A 22,500-nucleotide genomic window follows, 5' to 3' on the forward strand; every position below is an offset into this window, starting at 1 on the left:
CTCCCTTCTTTCCCTCCCTCCTTTTGCCCTCCGTTAATTTCCTCCCTCCTTCGCTACTTCCCCTGCCTCTCTCCCTCCTTCGTTACTATCCCTCCCTCCCTCTCCCTCCTTCGTTACTTTCCCTCCCTCCTGTTCCCTCCTTAATTATCCTCTCTCACTGTCTCTGCCCCTCTTTCCCTCCTGCCCTCCACCCCCTTCCCCCTTTTCCTTTCCCCTCATCACCCCACACCCTTTTATACATGATATCCCTTTCCCTTTACACGCCCTCCATGTGGCTACCTAGTCTCCTGAGGGAAAGTTTTTTATCTTCTAACTTTTTTTTTTTTACCCCCCCCCCTTTTTTTTGACGAGGAACGCAAGCTGGAAAGAAGGAAGGAAGGATGTGTATAATCCGGTTTACCTTGGCTATTCGATTCCCTCCTTTGAGTACTGGATGTTATAGTTAACGAGATGAGGATCTGCGTTTTATTCATTCTGATTATTTTTATTTTTATTTTTTGTTATTATTGTGGTTGGGATTTCGGTTGGATTTATAATTCAGTTCTGGAATTTAATTATCGTGATTTATATTCGGTTGGAATGGTATTTGCATGATTACTGGGAGGGAGGGGGTGGATGGAGGAGAGGTGAGGAGAGGTGAGGGGAGGGAAGGGGGGATAAGGGGGGGGGTTGCTGCAACTGGAAGAGATCATAAAGTTTTCATTTGCATTTTCTTTTTTCTTTTTTTCGTGCTTTCAGGCTTTGACGAATCTTTCAGCGCTTCCTTTTTCTCTTTCCATCTCTATATATTTGACTTTCTCTATCTATCTGCCTACCTCTCTCTCTCTCTATCTGTCTATCTCTCTATGTATGTATGTATGTATGTCCTTGTCTATCTATTTATTTGTCTACCTGTCTATCCATCTATCTATTTGACTTACATATGTATATGCGTCCGTCTATCAATCAACTTAATAATCCATCTTTCCTTCTCTAGAACCGTTTCTGTGTGTGTACATATATTGCATATATTAATAGCTTTTATGGAAAAAAAATTTACGGAAACAAATACATAGAGAATTTACGCTGAAAGATAGACAGGTATATGAATAGACTGATTGACGTATGTCGATATGTATTGACATTTTTGCTTTTAGTTCAATATTTTTTTTTCATGTTGTGCGTGTGTGTGGGAGAGGGAGAGAGGGAGAGGGAGAGGGAGAGGGAGAGGGGGAGAGGGAGAGGGAGAGAGGGAGAGGGAGAGGGAGAGGGAGAGGGAGAGGGAGAGGGGGAGAGGGAGAGGGGGGAGAGAGAGAGGAGAGGGAGAGGGAGAGGGAGAGGGGGAGAGGGAGAGGGAGAGGGAGAGGGAGAGGGAGAGGGAGAGGGAGAGGGGGAGAGGGAGAAGGAGAGGGAGAGGGAGAGGGGGAGAGGGAGAGGGAGAGAGAGAGAGAGAGAGAGAGGGAGAGGGAGAGAGGGAGAAGGAGAAGGAGAGGGAGAGGGGAGAGGGGGAGAGAGAGAGAGAGAGAGAAGAGAGAGAGAGAGAGAGAGGAGGAGAGAGAGAGAGAGAGAGACGATGGGGAGGGAGGGAGGGAGAGGGAGAGAGGGAGAGAGGAGGAATGTGCGGGTGTGTTTGTGTAGATGTGCACATTGTATTGAGTGCACTCTTTCCATATATATATATATATATATATATATATATATATATATATATATATATATATATATATATATATATATATATATATATATATGCCTATGTGTGCATGGGTACATTTTATTGATTTTTATTCATTTATTTAATTCCGCCATTATTCCTTTCTCCGCTCACACTTGACAGATGACTCCTGCCGCTGTCTCCTCCCCTTCCTCCCCGACCTCTGTCCTCCTTCTCCTCCCCTCCCTGGCTTCTCTCCTTCTCTTCCTCCTCCTCCTCCTCCTCCTCTCGTTGTCTCCTCCTCTTCCTCCTCCACGTCCTCCTTAGCTTCTCCTCCTCCACCTCCCTTCTCCACCCCCGGCTTCTCCCCTCCTCCCCTCCCCGGCTTGCTTGCTCTCTCCTCCCTCCCCGGCTTGCTTCTCTCCTCCCCACCCCCCCCCCCCCCGGCTTGCTTCTCTCCTTGGCTCACTCGCATTAAGGACTGGAATTTTTATGCGCCGAAATCCTGCTGATTTTCGGCTCAAGTCTGCGGCCTTTTTTCACGTCCTTCAAGTCCCGTCCGTTTCGGCCTTCGGTTTCGTTTTTTTTTTATTCTTCGTTTTTATTTCATTTTCGATTCTATTGTTTATTTGATTGTTGATTGTGAATTTCTTTATTTTTATTTGATTGTTGATTTTCAGTTTGTTTATTTATATATGATATTGTTTATTTGTTATTGATCTAGTTTGGTTATCTGATTGATTGTGTGTTATTTTTAGCTAATTGTATATTAGTAAATTGGTTTTGATGTGTATTATTATTTATGTTTGTCTACTTCTTGGTGTATATATCCTCTTTATGTTGTGTGCTTTGTAAATGTTATTCTTTTTTTGTTCTCGTTTTAATATCTTTCTTCGTTTAAATTCTATTCTTGGATATTTTTCTATGCCTTTGGATATAGAAATATTTTAGGCTTCCTTCAAATTCGTTTTCTTTATTCATCTTCTCCTTTGATGTGGATGTTCTAATCTTGACATTCTCTGCTTCCCTCGTTCTCCTATTTTCATATTCTCCTTCTTCGTCTCCTCTTCTTGTTTCCGCTGTTCATCTCCCTTTTATACCTCGCGGGGGCTTTCGGAAAGTCAGTCGTTATTCTTGTATCTCCTATCTTTATCTCTCTTTTTGTTGATTTAGCTTTTCGTAAGGCCTCTCAGTGTGTTTCTTTTTTTTTCATTTCCTCGTCTCCCCCTTATGTCTTTGGTGGTGTCTCTTTCTCTTTCTTTCTCTTTCACTTTCGTTTTCTCTTTCTGGTTCTCTCTCTCTCTCTCTCTCTCTCTCTCTCTCTCTCTCTCTCTCTCTCTCTCCTCTCTCTCTCTCTCTCTCTCTCTCTCTCTCTCTCTCTATCTTTCACTTCCTCTCCCTCCCTCCTACTCTCTTTCTCTATCCCTTCAGCTACCTCTCATCCCTTACCTCCTTTCCCTCCCCCTTATCCTCTTTTTCCCTCCCTCTTTCCACCCCTCTCACCTCCCTTCCTTTCCATTCTCCTCCCTCCCCACCCACCCCACCCCTGTTTCCCCTCCCTTCCCTCCCTTTCTTCTCCCTCTCCCTATCTTTGCCTCCTCCCTTCCCCCCTGCCTCCCCCCTTCCCACCCTGCCTCCCCCCTTACCCCCTTCACCTCCCTCTCCCTATCTCTGCTTCCTCCATTCCCTCCCTGTCTCCTCTCTTCCCTCCCTTACCCCTTCCCTGCCTCCTCCTCCCTTCTCTTGCTTTTCCTGGCCCTCCTCTCCCCTTTCCCCTCCTCCCCTTGCTCTCCCCTCCTCCCCTCCTCCTCCCCTCTCTCTCCCCCTCACCTCAGACCCATTTATATTTTCCCTTTTCACGAGCGAGGGAACGTTTGGTCTCACAAACCTATAAAAAAGAAAGAGAAGAGAAAAAAGAAAAAAGAGAAGAAAGTTGAAAAAAGGAAAAAAAAACACACAGGGTAAGGAAAGTTCAACTCCGTTTTCTTTTTCTTCGGTCGTGACTTTGTCGTCTCTGCGCCCTGGATATCGCCCTTTGACCTTCTTATTTTCTTTCTCACTTTTCTTGGGTTTTTCCTTATCTTTCCCTCTTCTTTGTTTTGTTTTCTTGGTGTGACGTTTCTTTCTTTTTTTTTTCTTTTGGCCTGACTCTCTTTCTTGGCTCTTTTCTCACTTTTGTTTCATCTTTCTTTTATTTTCTTGCTTTGACCTTTTTGTTTTTTTCTTCTTTTCTTACCTTGACCTTCCTCCTTTCTTTTTGTGTCTTTCGCTCCTTTCGTTCTTTCTTTCGCGTTTTTATTACGCTTTTCTTTTTTTCTTTCTTTCACTTACATCATCGGATTGGCCTTGTGTGTGTGTGAGTGTATGCATATGCGTGTAAATTTTCTTTGCCTTTGATTTATGTAGTAAGAATATCTGAATAATGAATATGTGGTTATGTACGTTCTCTCATGGAAGCATCACCCACATACGCATGTACGTATAGCATCACCCACATGCATGTACGTATAGCATCACCCACATGCATGTACGTATAGCATCACCCACATGCATGTACGTATAGCATCACCCACATGCATGTACGTATAGCATCACCCACATGCATGTACGTATAGCATCACCTACATGCATGTGCGTATAGCATCACCCCACATGCATGTGCGTATAGCATCACCCACATGCATGTACGTATAGCATCACCCACATGCATGTACGTATAGCATCACCCACATGCATGTACGTATGGCATCACCCACATCATGTGCGTATAGCATCACCCACATGCATGTACGTATAGCATCACCCCACATGCATGTCGTACTGGCATCACCCACATGCATGTACGTATAGCATCACTTACATGCATGCATGCGTATGGCATCCCCTTACATGCATGTGTACGTATAGCATCACCCACATGCATGTACGTATAGCATCACCCACATGCATGTACGTATAGCATCACCCACATGCATGTACGTATAGCATCACCCACATGCATGTACGTATAGCATCACCCACATGCATGTACGTATAGCATCACCCACATGCATGTACGTATAGCATCACCCACATGCATGTACGTATAGATGTCATAATTCACCGACTTTTGCATCGTTTGTTAAGTGCCAAGGAATTAGCAGCGTGATCTTGAGACGTTAAAGTGTGGAAGTCTAGACACAGATTTTATTCATGAGCTTCGTACGAGAAATCGGTCTCATTTGGGTGGATGAATAAATCTGGGGGAGTATTTGCGTCGCTGGGGATTCAGGTGAGAATTCTGGGAGGGTCTTTCACCTCCCCAACTCCTTCCTTCCTTCCTTACCTAGACCTCTTTTTTCCCAACTCCTTTCTGTCCTCCATCTTTCCTCCCTCAACTCCTCCCTTTCTTCCTTTCCTCCATCCTTCCTCCCTCAACTCCTCCTTTCTCTCCATCCTTCCTCCCTCAATTCCTCCTTTCCTCCATCCTTCCTCCCCAACACCTCCTTTCTCTCCATCCTTCCTCCCTCAACTCCTCCTTACCACCATCCTTCGCTTCTCTCAACTCTGCTCCCTTCCCATCCACCCCTCCTCCTCAACACCAGTTCCGCCACTCTTCCCTCCACCCTTCATTCCCCAACTGCTCCCCTTCCCTCCATCTTTTCCTCCCCCCAACTCCTCCTCTCCCTCCCCCTTACCCGACCCCCCTTTCCCCCTCTTCCCTCCCTCCCCCACCCCCACTCCCTCTTCCACACTCTACCTTTGTGACCAGACATTTTTTTCCTCTTTGTCTCTCTGTCTTTCTCTCTCAGTCTGTCTGTCTGCCTGTCTACTGTCTCTCTCTCTCTCTCTCTCTCTCTCTCTCTCTCTCTCTCTCTCTCTCTCTCTCTCTCTCTCTCTCTCTCTCTCTCTCTCTCTCTCTCTCTCTCTCTCTCTAACTATCTCTCTCTCTAACTCTCTCTCTCTAACTCTCTCTCTCTAACTCTCTCTCTCTAACTCTCTCTCTCTAATTCTCTCTCTCTAACTCTCTCTCTCTAACTTTCTCTCTCTAACTCTCTCTCTCTAACTCTCCCTCCCTCCCTTATGGTTTGTTTGTTTTTCTATTTGGAAAATGAAATTTAGAAAGTACCTTTACAGCATTAACTTTTATACCTTAGAGAACACAATTCGTTCCCCTTATTCATTCTTTTTTGCATGTTTTTCTTTTTTTTTACGAAAGACGATAGTGCCTTACCAGAGGTGGGTTTATTTTTCATTTTTAGATGTTTTCTTAGATAAAGAATAAGTAATTCTAAGAATAAGAAAATAATTCTTTAATGTTGATTCTGTTGCCTTTTTTATTTTTTTATTTATATTTTTTTTTTGTTTACCAAGGCTTGAGAGATTTTCAAGGAACCTCTTAACAAACCGTTTCAGTTTTTTTTGTTGCAATACGATAGCATGAAGTGTATTGATTTCTTCTGCAGTTCTCTTGTCCTTCTCTTTCTCTCTTTTTTTTAGTTTTTTGTCAGTGTTTCAATTTTTTTTTCTGTGTTTGTTTGTTTGTCTGTTTTTGTTTTCGTAGGGTTTTGTTTCTTTGTTTCTCTTGGATTCTCTTTCTCATACTCTTTGTATTTCTCTTTCACTTTCCCTCTCTTATTCTTTTTCTCTCTCTATCTATCTATCATCTCTCTCTGTATCTATCTATCTATCTGTCTCTTTCTTACCTTTTCTCTCTCTCTTTCTCACCCTCATCTTTTTCTCTCTCTCTCTCTCTCTCTCTGTCCTTTCTCTCTCTTTCCTCCATCCCTCCCTCTGTAATTCCCCCTCTCCAAACCTTCCCCTCCTCTCTCCTTCCCTCTCATCCCTCCCCCCGCCCCCCCTACACCCAGAAACCTCCATTTCCCCCCTCCTCCCCTCCCTGCAACATTGCAACGTCTAATAATATATTTTCTTTCCTCAGGTAAGAAGTGAGCGAGGGTGAATGTGCAACTGAACACGACGGGAAATGTGAGCGCAGTTCTTCGTGGAGGTGAAGTCTTTGCTGGTTGTTGTTGTTGTTGTTGTTGTTTTTATTATTTTATTATTATCTTTGTTGTAATTGTTGATATTGTTATTATTGTTATTATTATTATTATTATTATTATTATTATTATTATTATTATTATTACTGTTGTTGTTGTTATCATCATCATTATTATCGCTATTGTTATTATCGTCATTATTAGTATTAATGATATTATTGTTAAGGTTATTATTGCTATTATTATTATTATTATTGTCATTATCATCATTGTTATTATCTCTAATATCATTGTTGTTATTTTTGTTGTTGTTGTTGCTGTTCTTGTTCATATTGTTATTTTTATTGTCATTATTAATTATAGCATCATTATTATTGTATATATGTGATTGTATTTTTTCTTCGTTTATCACTTCCATTAGTTTTATTTCATACTTTTTATTTGCGTTTATTTTCCATCGTGCAATTTTTATTCTATTTATTTAGGAGACGGGGAGGGGGTGAGGGGGGCTGATACTGTGATATCATATTTCGTGTTTTATTTAATTTTTGTTTCGTGTCGCTCTGGTGTTGATTATACATTATTTTTACCATTTTTTCTTTTCTTTTTTTTACTTTTTTTACTTTACCTTTTTTCACTTTTTTTACTTTACTTTTTTTTTACTTATTTTACTTTTTTTTACTTTATACCTTCCGCAATGGCGTTAATGCATTACGTCATTCTATTTCACTAATGATTCGCTGTCGGAGGGATTAATAGTCACAATAATTTACCAGGTTAGTATAAATAGCTTTGCATCACCGCGCTTTCTGCCCCCCCCCCTCCCCCCACCACCCTCTTCTCTTCTCTTACTGTCCTCTCCCTCTCTCTGTTCTCTTTTTTACGTTTCTTCTCTCTCTTTCTTTGGTTCTGTTCTTCACTTTTTTTTGTCTTTCTTGTGGTTTTCTTCTCTTCTCCTTTCTTCCTTTGTTTCTCCTTCTTTCTCCTACTCTTTGTTTTGTTTTTCTCATGCACTTATTTGTTCCACTCTCCTCCCCCCTCTTCTGTGACTCACCTCATGCCCCTTCTCCCCATTCGCTTCCCTTTTCTTTCTCCCTTCTTCTCTTCCTCGTTCCTCCCCATATCCATGACCCTCCCTTCACCCTTCCTTTCTTCTTTCCTATATCCCTTTTTCCTTTTTCTTTTTCTTCTTTTTCTTCTTCTACTCGTCTTCCTCCTCCGCCTTCTCCCTTTCCACTCTGCCTCCCCCCTTCCCCTCTCACTTCCTCCTCCCTCCCCCTCGTCTTCCCACTCTCCCTTCCCTTCCCCATCTCCCTCCCTTTCCCCCCAGCCCCCACCCATCGCTCTTTGCTCCGTCATCCCCGCTTTTTTCCCCCTGTTTTTCGTGACCTCTTTGCCCTCTCGTCTGACCTGAGGTTGAACCCTGACCAGGTGGGCACGGCTATGCTGCCCGGGGGGAGGTTGGGGGAGGGGCGGGGAAGGGGGGTAGTACGGGCTTTGAAGGAGGGGGCGAGGTTGGAACAAGAGGAATGTTGAATGTGGGGAGGGGAGGGGGTTGGGATAGGATGAGGGGTGCGTGGAAGGGACGGGGAGGGAGGAAAGTTGGGGAAGGATGGACTAGGTGAGATGAGGAGGCGGGGGGGTGAGGGAGGAGAAGGTTGGGCGCAGGATGCACCAAAGGGGGGAGAATTTGGGAAGGGATTTAAAAGGAGGGGAGTTGTGGTGGGGAAACGGGATGTAGTTGGGGGTTTGGGGGGTAGGGGGGGTTGGCCAGCGTATAGTTCACCGAGATAATACGATGTACATTTGCGGGTGAGGCCAATTTCCATTGCAAATGAATGCGGTGTTTATCTTATTAGCGTTGTGTTCGTGCGTGGGGTGTGGGGGGAGGGGGTGGGGGAAGAAGGAGAAGGGAGGTGGGAGGGGGTAGGGAGTGGATGGGGTAGCGAAGAGAGGAAGAGAGGAGCGGAGGGAAGGAAGGAGGTGGGGGGAAGGGTAGGGAGGACGACAAGGGGGGGGGGGCGGGTAGAGAGGGTTCAGTGAGTGGGGAAGTAGTGGGGGTAGAAGGGGGGTGGTGGGGGGGTGGCCGTGATATATATTGCCGCTTGCACAGTGCCTGCAGTGATTTCACCGGCTTTTAGGTGGTTGGTTGCTTTTGTGGGCGCCTATTGTTTTGCAATGTATTATTTTCCTCCTGTTGATTACATTATTGCAGTAATCTTTTTTTTGCGATAGAATTACTGTATTATTTTCTCTCTCTGATGAAAGTGGTGCATTCTCTGATGACCGTATTGTATTTATTCCTCGTATTATAAAATCACTATTACTCGTAGGATGTTACGGTGAGGTTACTGTATTTATTTATTTATCATTGTTGTTTTCTTTACCTTTGTTGAGATAAATTTGCCATCCCTGCCGTGTGGAAGTCTCAGCTCCAGCCTCATCATCTGCAATTTGCATACTATAATTGATTCTGCAATGAATGGTGTCTCTTTCATTCGATGCCTCCGTGTTTGTCTTGCTTCGCCGCCCGAACGGAAATCCTTTGCCTCATTGTCTTCGCATCTCGCCTCATTCTCCTCATGGACTATAAATATCCTCTCCCCATATACCTTAAGATGTCATTGTCACGCATCCTCATACCCTGGTATAAGGTTCAATACCTTGCCCACCCCTTTTAGTTTTAAAGTGAATTTTAAAGAACATTTTTTTTTAGGAATTTGGAAAGTACTTTTGAAGGTTATTTCCGGTGTTTTGAAGATTTTTTTCAGGGTGTTTAAGAATATTTTTTAAAAGATAATTTTAAAAGTATTAGCCAGATAGATTGAAAATATATTTGAAAAGAGTAAAGTATTTTCAAATAATTCTAAGTTTACAGAGAGGGGGAGAGGCAAGCAACCACATGGAGGGGAGGGAGAGGGAAGAGGGAGGGGAAGAGGAAGAGGAGAGGGGGAAGGTGAGGGGGGATGGGGGAGGGGATGGGGAGGGATAAAGGTGGGGGGGAAGGATAGATCTGAAGAGAGGGACTGGGGAGCGAGGTGGGGACCAACAGGAGGGTAAGTAGAAAAAAGAGAAGTAAGAGAAAGAGGAAGAGAGAGGAACGAAAGAAAAAGGGAAGAAGAAAGACTGAAGAAGGGATAGGAGGAACAGGGGTTGGGGAAGGGAAGAGGGAGAGGGAAAATGAGAAAATGACAGCCAGAGAGAAAGGGTAAAAGAAAGAAGGAAAAGGAGGAAGAGGAAAGAGGGGAGAAGATGTGAGACAGGGACGAAGAAAGACAAGAGAAGAAAGGATAAGAGGAAAAGAATGAGAGAAAAGGATAGAGGATAGGGAGAGGGAGAGAGAGGGATGCAGTGGGACAGGACTTGACGTAACCCCTCCCCCTCTTCCCCCCCCTCCCCCCTTCTCCCCCGGCGCGACTAATCGGATCTGAGTCGCCGGACGGGGTCGAGCGCGGCGCAAATCGGGTACAGCGCTCGGGTCGGTCGGGGTCAGTCGGGTCGGCGGGTCGGCGGGTCGGGCCTGAGCCTTCTTAGAGTGCGGGGGGGAGGGGGGGAGGGGGGATAATTTTATGATTATTATTATTATTACTATTATTGTTATTATTATTAGACTATTATGATGATGAATATTATTATTATTATTATTATTATTATTATTATTATTATTATTATTATTATCATCAGTGTTATTATTATTATCAGTGTTATTATTATTATTAGTAGTAGTAGTAGTTCTAGTAGTATCATTATTACTATTATTATTATTAGACTATTATGATGATGAATATTATTGTTATTATTATTATTTTTATTATTATTATTATTATTATTATTATCGTCAGTGTTATTATTATTAGTAGTAGTAGTAGTAGTAGTTCTAGTAGTATCATTATTACTATTATTATTATTATTATTATTATTATTATTATTATTATTATTATTATTATTATGGTTACCAGTATCATTATTATTATTTTCTGTGTTGTTGTTGCTTTATTGCTATTGTTATCATTATTATTTATTATCTTTGTTATAGTTATTATCATTATTATTGTTGCAGTTGCCATCATTATTATTATAATCATTATTGTTGTTGGTGGATTATTTCTGTTGTTATTATTTTTATTACCATCATCATTATTATTATTATCCTTTCCTGTTATCTTTCCTACAGGGAAGGGTAAGGACGAGGGAGGGAAGGGAACGAAGGATAAAAGAAAAGGAATCAACAAAAAAGGAAAATAAGGAGTATGAATATAAATAAAAATAATTAGGAAGAGAACGCAATGACAGACAAGGATGTAAAGACAACGAACGAGAAAGTGAAAAAAAAAATAGCTTTCAAGAGACAAATTGCAGATTTATTCGCATTGCAATACAATACCTGCAATGACGATACCAAACAGGCTAATTTAAATTCCGACCGGCATACTTTACGATAAATATGATTAAGAGTGCTGGCGCGCACGCTCGCTGGTGTTCGCTCTCCGGTCTGCAAGGGAACAACGGCCGTGCTGCAGTCATCCGTTGCAAAACCTATTGATATTAAAGCACATAAACGTTTATATATTGCAAGGAAGTCGTCGTTATTCATCACAGTTAATCGTGCTTAGATGATTCATTGCTTTTTGAAATTATTTGTTTATTTTTTTATTTTATCCGTTTTTTTATTTTTTTTTTATTTATTTTTTTTTTACTGGGGCACGGGGAAAAGTGTTGTCGTTGTATCGTTCTCGTATTTCTGTGCGCTGAACCTTTGTCAGAGGGCTTTGAAACGGGACCAAAGGTTGTTTTTAAAGGGGCAATACGAGATCATAATGATTGTAATTTTTTGGGGCTAGTGAATTATTGTGTGCAACAAAGGGGTTGCAAAGGAAGGTTGTCTTTTCGTTTTTTTTTTTTGTTTTTTTTTGGCTTTTTTGGCTTTTTTCGTCTTTGTCTTCTTCCTATCGTTTTTGCCTTTTCTTTTAACTTTTAGTTCTTTGTTGTTGTTTTTATTTTTTTTATCTCATCATCACCATTATTATCTTCTTCTTCTTCTTCTTCTTTATCATGTTCGTCTTCTTCATTCCTGAGTCCTTGACAGAGAATTCACATTACTTAAAACACAAAATATGAGTATCAAAATAAGCAAATAAACAGATAAAGATATCCTCTTTATTATCGCTGTTGTTGTTATTGTTATTCTTATTGTTGCTGTTGGTGTTATTGTTGTTGTTGTTGATGTTTTTGTTGTTTTATTGTTATTGTTGTTATCGCTGTTGTTATTGTTGTTGTCATTGTCATTGTTGTTGTTCTATGCATTTCGTCCGTAATTCCTTTCGGATAGCCAGTGCTCATAAAACGCAAATAAGAAATCCACCTTCGGAAAGCAGCCTCGTGACCAGAGCCCCGGACTCGACATCGGACTCATGATGTGAAATGATGTTGATCTGAAAATAAAAATGTGCGATGAAAGAATGTTGATGAAATACGATGGTGGCAGGTTTTCTGCATTCGTGATATTTTCATGGTGGGATTGTTTGATTTATTAGTGAATTTTGTGTTTCGTTTTGCGTGTTGCTAAAACAGTGAAGACGAAGGGATGTGGATATGTATGTATGTGTGGGCGTGAGTCTATTTGCGCGTGTGTGTGTGTGTGTGTGTGTGTGTGTGTGTGTGTATAGGTATGTATGTATGTAGATATATGTTTATGTGTGTGTGTAAACTCTCTCTCTCTCTCTCTTTCTCTCTCCATCCTCTCTCCTCTCTCTCCATCCTCTCTCATCTCTCCCCATCCTCTCTCCTCTCTCTCTCCTTCCTCTCTCCTCTTTCCTCTCCCCTCCCCTCCCCTTTCTCCTCTCTCCTCACTTCCTCTTTCTTTCTCCTTCTCCCTCTCCTTACCCTCGTAATAACAACAAAAGCCCGACAGCGCGATGGAAAATGGATTGACGTCGCTCCATCACTTTTACGCATGTTGTTGATGTCTCTCGAAGCCATCAGTCAAGCTAATAAAAAAGAGAAATTTATCGCATATCACTCTTGGGTGATGTGGGTTTGGGAGCTACTGTGTTACGGCCTCGCGGTGTTGAATGTGGTCGAGGGGCGTCTGTTTGGGTGTGCGGGTGTGGGTGGGTAAGTGTGGGTGGATGTGTGGGTAGGTGTGGGTGTGTTTGTGGGTAGGTGTGGGTGTGCGGGTGTGGGTAAGTGTGGGTGTGCGGGTGTAGGTAAGTGTGGGTGTGTGGGTGGGTAGGTGTGTATGGGTGTGGGTGTGAGTGGGTGTAGCTTTTTGAAATTGTTTTTAACATACCTGTGTATGTGATGTCTTCTGTATGTTTGCTTATCTATCTTGATCTATCTTTCTACAACACAAACAGACGCACATGCACTCGCAAACGTACGCATGCATGCACGCACACATACACGCGGTCATACAAACCTTAACATGAATAATGTGTTTATGCAGCGTGTGTGAAGCATTTAATTTTGTTGTTATACAATTTATTACAGTGGTGTGTGCGAGGGCTTGTTATTTTTCCCCAGCTTCACTGTATGTTTACTGTAAGTACAGTATAAAAAAGACCCTGGCTGAGTTACACGGTTATAACATTTCTGTTTTGGATTTTTTTTGGGGGGGTCGGGGGTGGGGGGTGGGGGAGCGGACAGTCGAGGAAAATGGCAAATGAAAACGAGACAAAAAGCAACTTTTTTATCAAAACATTATAAATCGGATGATCGACAGCGAGACATGAATTGAGAAGAAAATATATAGAAGAAAAAAATCTAAAGAAAAAAAAAACACGAAAAAAAACTGAAACATAGTGTTGTTTACAGTGTTTGGGAGACCCTGGTTGTTATTGTGGGAGATAGGGGGGTAGGGGGCATGGGGGAGGAGGAGGGGGAGGGGAAGGAAGGAGGGAAGGCAGGAAAAAGGGGATGGAAGCAGTGGAAGGGAGCATAGGTAAAGAAGGAGGAGAGCTGGAAAGGAGGCTGGCAAAAAGGAAGGAGGAGGAGAGAGTATGGGGAAGAGGGAGAGGTTGGTGTACCGAAAAGGGAAGGAAGAAGGGGATAAGGCAAAAAGGGAGGTGAAAATGACGAGGGAGGGAGAGAGAGAGAGAGAGAGAGAGAGAGAGAGAGAGAGAGAGAGAGAGAGAGAGAGAGAGAGAGAGAGAGAGAGAGAGAGGAGAGGGAGGGAGAGGAGAGGGAGAGATAGACAGGCAGACAGACAGACAGAAAGAGAGAGAGACAGACAAACAGACAGAGATAGAAAGACAGACAGAGACAGAGAGAGAGAAAGAGAAAGAAAGAAAGAAAGAAAGAGAAAAAATAAAAAAGAGATAGAAAATAGACATAATGTGCCGTCGAGGTGTGGGAGTAATTGTGGCCTTTTTACGCGGTGTGGCGCACGGCGAGGGTATAACTCCCCGGTTGACAGAGGGAGTTTGGGTCGTGTTTAGGCCGCGTGTTTGTCGGCTGGAAAACGTTTCGGGTGTGACGTTGTTCCGTAAGCAGACGTGGTGTGGGCGGGGCGGCTTGCATTCGATTTTCTTTTCCATTTATAGCTTTTTGTTGTTGTTTTTGTATTTGTTTACTTTTTTGTGTTTATTTGTTTGTGTGGTGATTATGTGTTTATGTTTTGTTTATTTGTTTGTGCTTTTTTTTCTTTCTATATCCGTATTTTGTAGTTTCTGTTAGTGTGCGTGTGTGCGTTTGTCTTTGTTTGTTGGTTGTGTGTGTGTTTGTGTGTGTGTGTGTGTGTGTGTGTGTGTGTGTGTGTGTGTGACTGCGTGCCTGTGCGTTGTCATTTATGTGTGCATTTACTATCCTTCTTTTTTATTATTTATTATCCTCAATTCGCTTTACAAGTACGAATATCTGCGAATAATCGAGGAGATCTATGTTTTATCGAAATTCCTTCTGGTCAAAGATTTACGTTTTGCTGATAAAGGCGCCATGGCGATTTTCGTTTTCTTTTTCTGTTTTTTTTCTCTCTTGTTTCTTTTCCTGCAATTCGGTTCCAGTTTAGTGCATTTGACATTTTTTGGAGGTTTATAGAATTCCGCGAACTTGCAGTAAATGTATGATGAATATAAACGTAAATATGTTAAGATAGATAGATAGATAGATAGAGAGAGAGAGAGAGAGAGAGAGAGAGAGAGAGAGAGAGAGAGAGACAGAGAGAGAGAGAGAGAGAGAATGAGTGAGTGAGTAAGTGAGTGAGTGAGTGAGTGGTGTGTGAGAGTGAGTGGTGAGTAGTGGTGTGAGTGAGAAGAGTGAGAGAGTGAGTGAGAGAGTGAGAAAGTGAAGTGAGAGAGAGTGAGAGAGAGAGAGAGAGAGAGAGAGAGAGAGAGAGAGAGAGAGAGAGAGAGAGAGAGAGAGAGAGAGAGAGAGAGAGAGAGAGAGAGAGAGAGAGAGAGAGAGAGAGAGAGAGAGAGAGAGAGAGTGAGAGAGTGAGGGATGTAGGGAGAGGGTGGGTGGGGAAAGAAGGGTAGGGTGGGGACGAGAGTGAGTAAGTGAGGAAGGGAGAGGGAGAAGGGGAGGGATAGAGAGAGAGAGGAAGAGAGAGAGAGATAGAGACTTGTCCTCGCCCTTTTGATTATTACATTTGCTTTGCCTTTTTGATGGGGGTCCATTATCTTGTTCACTCATGGTTCTGTTCTTTCTGTTCGTCCACCTCCTTGATATTATTCCTCTTCTCATTTTTTTTATTTTGTTATTTATTAGCTTCTCTGCTTTCCCAATTTCCTACCTCTCTCCCCCTCTCCTCCTCCTCCTTCCGTTCTCCTCTTCCTCCTCCTTTCCTTCCTTCCTCCCTCTCTACCATTCTCCTCCTCCTCCTTCCGCACTCCTCCTGCTCTTTCCTTTTTCCTCCTCCTCCTTCCTATTCCTCCTTTCTTCTCCCTCTTCACCACCCTCCTCACTCTTTTTCCTTCCTCCTCCCTTCCCCCTCCTTTACTCCTTCTTTCCTCCCCCTTCTTCTCCTCCTTTCCTCCTTTCCTCCTTTCCTTTTGCTCTCTCCTCCTTTCAGTCGTCGGTCCCCGAGATCTCCCGAGCCCCGGGGCGGTGTTGGCTCGTCGACTTCCTGAGGTTTTATATAAATTTAATGAATTTTCTCGCCACCAGGGTTCAAATTTGGCGCGTTTTTCCGGTCTGCGTCGTTGCTTTTGTCTTTTGTTTTGGGTGGTTGTTTTCCTTGTTTATTTATTTATTTTTTTATTTTGTTTTTCAGTTTTATTTTTTTTCTTTTCTTTTTTTACGTTCTCATCCCGTAGTAGCATTTCGGCTTTGTTTAAGAATTCGTTTTTTTTCTGTTTTTGGTCTTTTTTATTTTATTTTATTTGGTTGTGTTTGTTTATTCCTCTCTCTCTCCTTTGTTTTCGGTTCTTCCTCGCTTCGTTCGTGATATTGTGCGTAAAGCGGGTTTTTATTCTTTTGTTGTATTCAAATGGGGGAGATTTCTCTCGCTCACAGCTCATTTGATTTATCTTCATTTTCTTTCTTTCTCTCACCTCCCTCTGACTGCCTGTCCCTCTCTCCCTCCTCTCTCTCCCTTTCTCCTCCTCCATCTCCTCCTCCTCCCCACCCTTTCTCCCTCCTCCTCCTCACCCTTCTCCCTTCTCCTCCTCCTCACCCTTCTCCCTCCTCCTCCTCCTCCCCACCCTTTCTTCCTCCTCCTCCCCTCCTCCTCCCACCCTTTCTCCTTCTACCTCTCCCCTTCCACTTCTCCTCCTCCTCACCAGCCTCTCCTTCCCTCCTCCTCCTCCTCACCTTCTCCTCTCCCTCCTCTTCTTCCCTACCCACCCATTCTCCCTTCTCCTCCTCCTCCTCACCCCTTCTCCCTCCTCCTCCTCCTCCTCTGCCACCCTTTCTCCCTCCTCTCCTCCTCCCACCCTTCTCCCTTCTCCTCCTCCCCGCCCTTCTCCCTCCCTCCTCCTCCTCCTCACCCGCTTCTCCCTCCTCCACCTCCCCCCGCCCTTTCTCCTTCTCCTCCTCCTTCTCCTCCCCACCCTTTCTCCCTCCTCCTCCTCCTCCTCCTCATCCCTTTCTCCCTTCACTCCTCCCACCACCACTTTTCGCCCTCCTCTTTGCTCCTTCTCCTCCCCTTCCCTTTCTCCTTCTCCTCCTCCCCCTTCTCCTTCTCCTCCTCCTCACCCTTTTCCTTTAATGGTGTCTTGTTGTCATCATCATCATCATCGTAGCGTGTCGTAATGCCATCATCATCATCGCGGCATATCATCATCATAAATAATAAATCACACTTAAACAATAAATGTCATCATCATCACCCGGCATGGTATGTATCATCGCCAGTATAATCATCATCATCATCATCATCGCCGGCTGTCGACTGTCATCATCATCATAACAATAAGCATCATCATCATCACGCCGTATGTCATTGTCATCATCATCATGACGTAAAATTGTCATCATCATCGCTAAACAATGCATCATCATCATCATCATCATGGCGCAATAAATTTATGTCATCGCGCATTGTCATTATCATCATCATCGCTTGTCTGTCATTGTCGACTATCATCATCTTCATTATCATCATCATCATCTTTACATGGCCTGTCATTCTCATCATCTTCAATTATCGATCTGTATCATCATCGCCATTGTCATTGTCATCATCATAAGCCGTTGTCATCATCATCATCATCTGCGCCATAAATTGTCATCATCATCACCAGCTGTCATCATCATCATCATCACATACGACAATGCATTGTCATCATCATCTTTATAAACGTCATTGTCATCATCATCGCGCTGTCACGGTACATCGCATCATCATCACCAATATGTCCATCATCATCATCATCTGTAGCCTGTAGTTTATAAATATCCGCATTGCTCGACTTCATCATCATCATCATGATATCACATTGCTCATCATCATCGGTATTGTCATCATCATCATCACCGATAATAAGTATCATCATCATCACCGCCATTTTTTCAATATCGTCATCATCATCTCATCGCCAATATGCATTGTCATCATCATCACATACGGCATATCATTTTCATCATCATCGCCGTGCTGTCATTGCTCATCTCTAAGCCATTGTCATTGTCATCATCATCGCATTTGTCATCATCATCATCGCCGTGTCATCATCATCATCATCTTGCGCCGGCCTGTCATTGTCATCATCATCGCCGACGCATCGGCATCATCATCACTCATGCGCCTTTCTCGTGCCGTAATGTCATGCCGCCAGCGCCAATAAAATAAATCATCATCATCATCATCGCCATTTTTCGTGTCATCCTCATCATACGGCTGCTCATCATCATCATCATCCCACGCCGTATGTCATCATCATCATCATCATCATCCCCACCCTTTCTCCCTCCTCCTCCTCCTCCTCCTCCTCCCTACCCTTTCTCCAGTACACCTCTTTCCCCATTCGCATCGGTGGCAAGGAAGACGCAATGGAACTGCTATCGACAGGGAGGAGACGCGAACAGAGGAGAGGGAGGAGCTCTTGTGTGTGTGTGTGTGTGTGTGTGTGTGTGTGTGTGTGTGTGTGTGTGTGTGTGTGTGTGTGTGTGTGTGTGTGTGTGTGTGTGTGTGTGTGTGTGTGTGTGTGTGGATTTCTCTAACAGTACCCGCACCTGAGGTTGATTTGGGCTTGGATGTCCGTGACTTGGTTTCGCTTGGTTTGGTGGCGGGTTGGGTTGGGTTATGTGGTGTATGTGTGTGTTTATCTGTTTATATGTTCTGTTTTATTATGTCTTTTCTACATTCGTTTCTTCTTCCCTTTTTCCTCTCCATCCCTTTTTCTCTCTCCCTCCCTCACGTCCCTTCACCCCCCCCCCTCCCTCTCTCTCTCTCTCTCTCTCTCTCTCTCTCTCTCTCTCTCTCTCTCTCTCTCTCTCTCTCTCTCTCTCTCTCTCTCTCTCTCTCTCTCTCTCTCTCTCTCTCTCTCTCTCTCTCATATCCCATCCCTCACAGCCCCCCATACCGTATCTCCGGCAATCATTTATCAGCTTTCCGTCGCCATGGGTCTAACTTCCTTCTTTTTTTCTTCTTCTTTTAATTTTTCTCTTTTTATTACCTTCTGTTTTTCTTTCTTCTTTTTCATCTTAATAGTATTATTCTATTTATTATTATTTTTTATCTTTTTTCTCTTTTTTTTTCCTTTTTCTTCTTCTGTTCTTTTTCTTTTGTTCTTCTTTTCTTTTTCCTTTTCTTCCTCCTTCTCCTCATCCTGTTTTGTGTGTGTGTGTGTCGTGTGTACGTGTGTGCGTATGTGTTTACAGATTGATAGTTAAATAGACAAGCAGATTGATAGGTAGACAAAAATAGACAGAGAGATAAATAAATGGACGGATAGAAAAGAAGATAGAAGAAAGACGGATAGAAAAGAACACAGAAGAAAGACGGATAGAAAAGAAGATAGAAGAAATATGCAAATGTAGGTATAGATAAAGCTATAGATATAAACGTTTCACTGTCTTTGTCCGTGCACCTTCCATCAATCAAGCTCCCCCAAATCGAAAGGCTTAAACAAATATATAAACAAACAAGCAAATAAAACGCATACATATTTCATCCCACTTTTTCTCCTGTATCTGAAGGATGTCTCCCCCTTCCTCTTCCTCCCTTTAGCTTTCTTTTAAATATTGTTCTTAGCTTCCTCTTGCCTCCCCCTATCCCCTCCCCTCGCCTCTCGTCTCCTTTCCCCTTCTCTCCCCTCCCTTCCCCTCGCCTCCCCTCCCCTCCCCTCCCCTCCCCCAATATACGTACAGAATATGAGAGAGAGATAGAAGTAGGTGAAGGGGGCGGGGTAGGAGGACTAAGGGGAGGGAAAGGGGGGGGAGAAGGATTGAGTGAAAGGAGAAAAAAGAGAGAAAGAAGGTAGGAAGAAAGACTGAAAGAGAAGAAAATGAGGGAAAGAAGGGGGAGGCGAGACAGAGGAACAGTTAGAGCCGAAAGAAAGGAAAGGGGAGAGAGAGAAAAAAAGAACAGTTCCCCTCCTTGATAGATTCTAACTCCTCTCCTATATGCAAAACAGGTGCCATTCACCCCTTAGTTCGAGTCTTTGTAGTTGCGCCAAGGATGAGAAGCGGAGGCCAAGAAAAGGAAGGGGAGGGAGCAGGGGAAGGAAGGGTGGACAGAGGAGGAGAAAAGGGGAGCAGGGAGAAGGAAGGGGAACAATTATGGAAAAGGAGGGGAGGGAAAAAGAGGAGGAGTGAAGGAAAGGAGGGAAGCAAAAGGGGAAAAAATAGAAGGAGGGGAAGGAAAGGGGAGAGGTAGAAGGAGGGCAAGGAGAATGAGGAGGAGGGGAAGGAAAGAATGAACGAACGTCCTTGTGCGTGAGTATAATTAATGTTTTACTTTCTGTGTATTTGCTTAACATACATGAGTATTTAGAGAGGGACATAGACGGATCGATACTGCATATATAAACAAAGACAAGCAAGAAGTAAATTATGTTTTTTATATGATGGCTCCCTCGTGTAAAGTCCCGGATACGAATGGGTAGGAAGAGTGGACGCAAAGGAAGAACATTATATGGCCGTTGCTGTGACTGTAGGATGAAGAAGAACAAGAACAAGAACAAAAAAGGTGAATAAGACGAACGATGAGAAAATGGAGAGAGAGAGAGAAAGAAAGAAAGAAAGAAAGAAAGAAAGAAAGAGAGCCAGGCAGACATAGGGACATAGACACTTAGTCATATAAATCTATGAAACAGAGACAGAGAATGAAACATAAAGAGAAACAAACATGCAGAGGAACAGGGGCACAAAAAGAGACAGAGATAGAAAGAAAGAAAGAAGGAGCGAGAGCAAGAGCGCATAAGGAGGAAGAGGATCGGCGGATAGGAGGAGAGGAGCAGAGGCGCAGGAGGGCGTGAGGAATGACTTTGAGGAGACGGATGGAGTAAAGGCGGCGATTGATATATTGGGGAAAAGGACAGGAGGTCGGATAATGGAAAGGATGATAGCAAGAATGAATGGAGAAGTGGGGAAAGAATAATGGAGAATTTCCTAGTAGTCTTACCAACATCCTCTTCATTCTTTTCCTCTTTTTCCTCCTCCTTCTCATTCTTCTCCTCCTCCTTCTCTTCCTCCCCCTTCCTATTCTTCACCTCCTTCTCCTTCTTCCCACTGCTTCCCCCTCCTTTCCTTCTCCTCCTCCCTCTCTTCCTTCCCTCCCTCTTTCCTTCCTTCCCACCTTCCTTCTCTTCCTCCTTCCTTCCTCCTCTCCCCTTCCTCGCTCCTCATTCTCTTACTCCCTCTTCCTTTTTCTTCACTCTTTCTCCCTCTCTCTCCTCCATTTTCCTCCTCCTCCTGCTCCTTCCCTCTCTTCCTCATTCCTCTCCCATTCCACTCTCTCCCCCTTCCAATGATCTCCCCCCCTCCTCCTCCTTCCCCTCCAATTCCACCCTCCTCCTCCTCCACCTTCCACATCCCCACCTCCTCCCTCCCCTCTCCATTCCTCCTCCCCCCTCCTCCTCCTCCTTCACCCTTCCCCCCACCGCCCCCACCCCCTAAATTTACCTCCCATTGCCCCTTTCCAATTCCATCACTCTAGACGTACGAGTTTCCTTAAGAAGAGAGACTTAAAAGAAAAGAAATCAAGTTGATGCTTAATGGATAGATTTCTAGGTGTGGGGGGCGTGGGGGCTGAGCGCGATCGTGTGTATATATATGCAAATGAGGAGGGTGGAAAGACCGAATGAGGGATATTGAGGGAGGGGATGGGAGGTGAGTTGAGGGGGTGGGGAGGTGGGGGGAAGTGGAGGTAGAAGAGGAGGAGGAGGGAGGAAAGCAGTGGAAGAAAAGGGAGGTTGGAGAGGAAGTGGGAGAGAAGAAAGGGGGGAGGTTGGAAGGAAGGAAGTGGAAGAGCGGGGAGGTGGAGACGAGGGGGGGACTGGAGGAGCGGGGAAGTGGAAAAAGTAGGTTGAGGTGGTGGTGGTGGTGACGGTGAAGTATATGATTAGGGAGGATAAGAAGTAAGGATAAGAAAGTAAAAGAAATTTGATGAGATGAAGAATCAGAGCGAGGGAGAAAGGGAGAGAGAAGACAAGACAAGAAGAAAGGGAAAGAGAAGAAAAGAAGGAGAAAGAGAGAGAAGAAAATAAGAAAAGGAACGAGATAGAGAAGAAAAGAAAGAGAGAGAGAGAGAGAAGAAAAGAAGGCGAAAGAAAAAATAGAAAAGGAGAAGGAGAAAGAGAAGAAAAGAAGGCGAAAGCAAGGAGAAGAAAGGAAGAAAGAGAATGAAAAAGAAGAAAAAAATACAGAGAAAGAGAGAGAATAAAAAAGACGAGATATAAGGAGAAAAAGAAAAGGAAAAAAAAACGAATAGAAGAACGGATAACAGAAGAAAAATTGCGTGGGATGAGAGAGCCGATCAGAAGCGATTGGGAAGGAGGGGAAGAGAGGGATAAAAAAAGGAAAAAGAAATTAAGGGAACACGTACACGTATTCTCCAGAGAGTGAGCAAGGGGGATTGCTGGGGGAAGCGCGGGGGGAGGATTAGGGATTAGGGAGCTGATATGGGATTTTTTTTTCTTTTTTCGTAGGGGAAGGTTTTCTTGGGGATTGGCTGCGATTATTGGTTCTTTTGGGGGAAGGTATGTCCTCTCTCTCTCTCTTTCTCTCTCTCTCTTCTCTCTCTCTCTCTCTCTCTCTCTCTCTCTCTCTCTCTCTCTCTCTCTCTCTCTCTCTCTCTCTCTCTCTCTCTCTCTCCCTCTCTCTCTCTCTCTCTCTCTCTCTCTCTCTCTCTCTCTCTCTCTCTCTCTCTCTCTCTCTCTCTCTCTCTCTCTCTCTCCCTCTCTCTCTCTCTTTCTCTCTTTCTCTCTCTTCTCCCCTCTCCCCTCTCTCCTCTCTCTCTCTCTCTCTCTCTCTCTCTCTCTCTCTCTCTCTCTCTCTCTCTCTCTC

General features: G+C 43.7%; 1 protein-coding gene across 1 annotated transcript in view; it reads left to right on the top strand.

Annotated features, from left to right (window-relative positions):
• LOC113825761 (roundabout homolog 2) overlaps positions 1-22,500 on the top strand; it is a gene marked incomplete in the record, with an annotated part of 639,900 nt that overhangs the window by 180,320 nt on the left and 437,080 nt on the right.

The sequence above is a fragment of the Penaeus vannamei genome, chromosome 18, assembly GCF_042767895.1.
Source record: "Penaeus vannamei isolate JL-2024 chromosome 18, ASM4276789v1, whole genome shotgun sequence".
NCBI lineage: Eukaryota > Metazoa > Arthropoda > Malacostraca > Decapoda > Penaeidae > Penaeus > Penaeus vannamei.